Source organism: Etheostoma spectabile, chromosome 5 (genome assembly GCF_008692095.1).
Source record: "Etheostoma spectabile isolate EspeVRDwgs_2016 chromosome 5, UIUC_Espe_1.0, whole genome shotgun sequence".
Lineage (NCBI taxonomy): Eukaryota > Metazoa > Chordata > Actinopteri > Perciformes > Percidae > Etheostoma > Etheostoma spectabile.
This window is the reverse complement of record NC_045737.1, coordinates 10,342,253-10,348,309: the sequence shown is the minus strand read 5'-3', so window position 1 is coordinate 10,348,309 and position 6,057 is coordinate 10,342,253. Positions and strand designations below refer to the sequence as shown.

Genomic DNA, 6,057 nt, shown 5'->3' with positions numbered 1-6,057 from the left:
CAGTCTAACGCTCTCCCAACTGAGCTATTTCGGCTCCACCTTAAAAGATCTTACATGGAGAAAATAACAGGCATTACTGGAAATAATCCATCCATAACTCTATGGAAGCCGATTCCACACGTGAAAAAATGTCTTGAGTTCTGAGGTTAAAATTATTATTTAATTTTACTAAAGTTTTTATAAAGCCTCAACGCAGAGGTTGAGGGTTTGAGTCCATCCTGAGACGAGTTCCTGCATGTCTTCTCTTTCTCACATAGCTAATCTGTCAATTAAAAGGTGGAAAAGCCCCCAAAACCCCAGATGTGAGCACTGACGGCCTCCGTTTGTAATAATTTCTCTTTCTTTCTGTATTTTCTGAAAATTTCATAGACTGTTTGTTTTGTTGTTGCTGGTTGAGATAATGTTTTAGGTATTGTCCCTAATAAATAAACAATACAATAAAAACATCAGACACATATGGCGTTTTTCCACTGCTGGTAACAGCTCGCCACGGCTCGCCTCGGTTCGCCTCGGCCCATTCTGCGTCCGTTTTCCATTGCAGATTGAGTAAAGCCTCAGCGTGCCCCTTAACAGCGTCCACGGTTCACGCGTCCCCGATAACAGCGGTCCCCTATAACAAGCGTTACCCTTTCAAGCGTACCCTTTAAACGGCGTCGCCTTAACAGCGTACCCTATAAGGCGTCCCTTTCACCGGGGTCCCCTTAACGCTGGTCCCCTCATAACAGAGTCCCTATAACAGCGGCCAATTTCACAGCGTCCCTATAACAGCGTCCCTTTTACAACGGGTCCAAAACGGCGTCCCCGTTAAGGGAGTACCCGTTACAGCGCTGGACCCAGAGAGCCTCAGAGCTCTTCCTCCCTGCGAGACGTCACGTCTCTTCGACTCGGTGCCAACCAGGAACATTTTCTGTGGTCAGCGCCGTCTCCTGGAGATGGAGCCATCGTGGTTGTGGAGCTTGTTGGGTGATAGATCGTTATTGATTACACAAACACCTCCCTTTCACATAGTACAATGGTATAAAAAAGGACCAATTGAAACTCAGCAAAAAGCCGTCTGGTTCGTCTCAGCATCTGGTCTGGTTTGGAAGTAATACCGTTTAAATCAGAACTTACAGTGGAGATGCAGCTCTATTACCCTAAAGGTCCTGATTATCAAATGGGAGTTGGTGTGTTGGAGATGTTGAGTCTGGGTCATGTCAATTAAAAGGCATTGTACATCTTTAAAAAGAAGATTATGATAGATCTATTTATAGAGAGAGGAGGAGATGTATAAACAATACCAACTTATAATATATTAGATGTGGATATTAAATATGGATGTATCTATATATTATTATATCGAGTGTGTAATATAACTATGTAGTACTCATCTATATATATATGATTACGATCTGATTAGTAAATATATATAGATGTGTGGGATATATATATATAGATGTATAACACATATAAATATATATATATTGAGATGTGTATATAGCGTGGTGTAGAAGATATAATTAGGGGGTTATATATATATAGTATATATATATATATCTTATATATGTATACATATATGATGATCGATGTGTGTGGGTGTGTGGGATATATAATATCTTATATAACTATATAGATATATTCCGCTGGCTAGGAGAGGAGATATACATCTATAGAGACTATAGTAGCTAATATATGCACATTAATATATATCATATTTACACATCTATATAGACATAAATTATACTATATATAAAAAAAATCTTCAATCATTCTATATATAGATAATTAGGGTATACATAAGATACATATATGTCTATATTCTATTATATCTATCTATCTATTATAGCGATATAGATATATATCATATATAGATAGATATAGATATTAGCTATATATATATATATATAGGATATATTATATATATATACTCTATATATATAATTACGGTGAGTATTTGAGTTCAGGGTCGTGAAGGTAACTGTCAAGACTGGCAAGTAGCCGGACTGCGCAGTCTCCGTGCCCCAGTTTCATGCAAATCCCTCATGCAAAGCCGTGTCGAGGGTACATGCATGCACCTGGCGTCGGGGGGGTTTTGTGGCGTGCTTTGCGGCGTGTTTGAGTACCGGGTTAAGGAGCCTTGGGGCTCTTAAGGAGCCGGAGAAGCCGGTTTTATGAAGCCGGAGCAGGAGCGTCCCCCCCCCCGTAGGCTCGTGCGTTAACATTTAATTTGACCTTTCACGTGGTGTATATTTTATATTTGTACACCTGTGTACCTGTGTACCTGTGTACCTGTGCTTCACTTAAAGCGCTGTAGTGTCAGTTTCCAGTACACAAGGCAAAAACAGCTCCTCCCTGTGAGTTTATCTTCCTGCATGTTTAAACCCTGTGTAAGATTTAAAATTAAAACCTTTCATCAGGTGATGGTCGTGTTTTTTTTGACACTTTTTTTCAACCTTCTGAAATTGTTTGTGTTTTTTTCTACAAATTTTTAAAGCATTTTAAGGCTTTTACATTGGCACTTTTTTTTTTTCTTCACATTTTGTGTTACTTTTTTCGACAAAAAAGTTAAAATGAAAAAAACCTTCATCAAGGTGATGGTCGTGTTTTTCGAACAATTTTGTGGCTTCCCTCCAATGATTTTGGCATTTTTCAACTGTTTCGAGACGCTGACATATTCCGTGGGTTTTTCGACCAAATTGTTAAAGTTTTTATTTTATTTTAGTTTTTTTTTCAAACATTTTATCACTCTTTTTTTTTTTACATTTTTGTTACTTTTTTCGCATCTTTTCACATTTTTGTCACTTTATTGACCTTGAGACCTTTTTGACATTTTCGTGGTTTTCCCCAAATGCTGAAGTCTTTTTTTGTTTTTTTCATTTTTTTTTTACTTTCTCAAATTGTACTTTTGTCAATTTTTTGAATTGTTCACAGTTTAGTCACTTTTATTGACATTTTCTCTATCCCTCAATGATTTTGGCACTTTTGTTGATTTTTTGAGCCTTTTGAAATTTTGGTAGGTTTTCCTCCACAAATTTTAAAGCTATGTTTGTTTTTTTTTTTTTTTTTTTTTTTTTACATTGTCACCTTTTGTTTTGACATTTTTGGTACTTTTTTCAAACTCTTCAATTTTTTGTCACTTTATTTGAATTTTGGTTCACATTTTAGTCACTTTAATTGACAATATTTCTCTCTTTTTCTACACCTTTTAGTTATGTTTTTTTACAAGTTTTCTCTCCAAGGCTATAAAAAATGACAAAAAAACACACAAATTCAATGAAAGTAGTAAATATTATCTGTATTTATCTTGCGAGGAGCGTTGCTGGGAGCGCACACGGTACTTTTTTGGAAAATTAGTTTGAAGAAACCCAAATTTCTGATAGAGAAACCTTTGAAAAGGGGTCAAATTTGACCTGAAACAACAGGAGGGTTAATAAATACTCAACTCGGATTCTGTAATTTGGAATTATTACTCTTTTAAAGGCACCCAGGGGCCTGACTAGACCTTTGGTGACCATTTCTGGCCATGGGCTTTGTTGGACACCCTTGTTTTAGACCATCCTTTCGAAGATTGCCGCCTTTTGATGGATTTTTCTCTTTGTCTTTACAGGTGGGTGAATTCAAAATGAATGGCTACAAGAATTGTATCAGGTGAGTGTGGACCTCCTGAGTCTCGTATCAATAATTATTGTTTTACCCATTAGTATTTCCACTCCACCCGGCGTGTCACCATGGATGTCTCTCTCACATTCGTGGACAGACTGCTGCTTCAGACAGATGAAAACCAGTAACATAGTGGTTCTGCACCTACAATTGGTTACATTTAACAAATGATCAGTGTTAAAGGTCTGTCAACGTGGAAAGATTTCTATGAGTTCGCACCTTTCTCTTACAGAATAAACAAAAGCGTTGCAAAATTGGGTTTGCTAAACCACCAGAACGCCATGTAAATAAACCATAATTTAGCATCGTAAAGTACAAGTCATTCAAAGTTGAAAAAACCCAAAATAAAACTATGAAAAGCATGTTGGGTTTGGCTTTCCACTTTTCCAACTATCCCAACCTGTTTGTTGAATAAACCCATAGTTACCGATTTACAGTGGACATATGTTGGCTCTATACCGCTAAAAGTTACTGTTTTTATAATGGAGTCTGGTGGGGTTAGCGCTAGCACTTCAGAGCAGTTTCTGGTTAACGAACAGGCCTCAAAGAGGATGATGGTCTTCCACTTAAGGGATCCTTCCATAATTGTCAGACACTAGAATATTAACCTGAGCCTGTCAGCAGCAAATGAGCACTTTAGTGAAGAAATACAAGTTGGACAATTGCCCCATTACTTAAGTGAAGCTTGTTTCTCTGGTGCGACTGCAGCGATATCGCAAATCCGGACCAATGTCAAGATGGTTGTTCCCTCACTCACTATACAAAACATGTGAAAAGCCTTAAATATTGGAAGTCAAACCTAGGGAACACCAGGGCTAATCCTGTAACACGCAGATTTCCCCTTCGCTCCTCTTATGTCTATTGTAATAGCCATCTGTATATATGTATAGTTAATATGTCACCTGTAACTCTGTTATAGTAACGACATCTGTAGATTATGTTATTGTACATATGTAAAAATTCTATTATAGTATACTATCCACCGATTATATTCAATAATACCGGCTGTAAATTTGTTCACAATCCTAGTTATCTATATTTACTTACATGGACAAATCTACTGTAACATTCTTTATAATAGATTCATTTCTATATATGTCAGTACTTATCCATGTCCTGCCCTTATGGAACCAGTGGTATGCCTGTACCTGCTGGCTCTTTACACTTCTGGTTAGACCTGAAACTGCATTTCGTTGCCTTGTACCTGTGTAATGACACAAAGTTGAACTAATCTAATCTTAATCTGTAACGTAAGGACGGTTTTTTTTGCGGCTTTGTCCAGAACTATCCGCAGCCACAGGCCGCTGTTCATCGCCCTGATCTGAGGAGGTCGGAGGGAAGGACTACATGCTCAACATGGCCACACCGACAAACTTCTTCAGGTAGGACAGATTTGCTCGTAAAGTCCCGTTCACTATTGGCGGTTTTCCATGCGTGGTATCTATCGACTCGCCTCGCTCTACTTCGCTTTTTTTGTTTTTTCATTACGAAAAAAAGTCCCGTGGGACCTGCTACCTGGTACTTTTTTTAGTACTTTTTTCAGTCGAGGTTCAACGCGAGCCGAGGGATACCAAAGTGACGTGGTTACTGGCAGAACCGCTGATTGGTCGAGAGAATCGTCACTTAGACCGCGTTGTTGGCAAACAAGAGTGCGGAGTTGTGTTTTCAGAGACAAACGGGACATTTAAAACAATCTAGCCCGACACGCAAGATTATCCACTCTATACAATCTATCTTTTCACTGTTCGGGCTACTAGCGGCTCATGTCGTTCCCAAGACAAAAAAACAGACAATATATTAACTACGTTTTATTTGCTTTTTCAAGTAGCCGCATCAAACCCTCCCAACTTCACTGCTGTCTTCCTTCTCTGCACCCTGTGACAGTGTCCCCGCCGCTCTGCTGTCCCAGATCATCCCAGTCGTTGTCAAACGACCTCTCTGTGACTCATAAAGATTATCGAAAGATCCAGCAGGTCGAACCAGAAACCAGAGATCTCACCCGGTCGGACATCGCCCACCAGACGGTCTGCGGCGGCGATTTTGCAAAGCGTGAATGCTCTGGACACAAAACAGTCCACAGCAGACATGTTTTGGTGTGTACAACCATGTGCTAAGTTCATGTACTTTCTAGCGTAGAGTAAATTAGGTGACTGTGACGCTGAACACATGCAGATGTTAGTAACGTACAGGAACTGTACTCACCCTTTGTGTCGGCGAACAACCGTCATGCGACGTTCTGAACTCCGTCGGAATTCCCCAAACTCCTGTTGTTTTTTTTCAGCGTGGATGTTTTGTTGCTTTCCTTCATTTTCTTTTGAAACAAAACATGTTCTTCTGGCTGCGGCGAGTATACGAGGCTGGTTGAGTCGAGCTGAAATACTACACTCCACGCGTGCTATAGGACCAGTCCACGCCTGA

At 39.2% G+C, this 6,057-nt stretch overlaps 1 protein-coding gene and 1 non-coding gene across 2 annotated transcripts in view; both read right to left on the bottom strand.

The window, feature by feature from the left end:
- The window catches only part of trnas-cga (transfer RNA serine (anticodon CGA)), a 73-nt gene extending 39 nt beyond the window's left edge, over positions 1-34 (bottom strand). The window contains exon 1 of the tRNA in view: positions 1-34. This exon is cut by the window's left edge and continues 39 nt beyond it. This is a non-coding gene — a tRNA (tRNA-Ser).
- Positions 1-6,057, bottom strand: part of inpp5l (inositol polyphosphate-5-phosphatase L) — a gene marked incomplete in the record, with an annotated part of 67,508 nt that overhangs the window by 50,052 nt on the left and 11,399 nt on the right.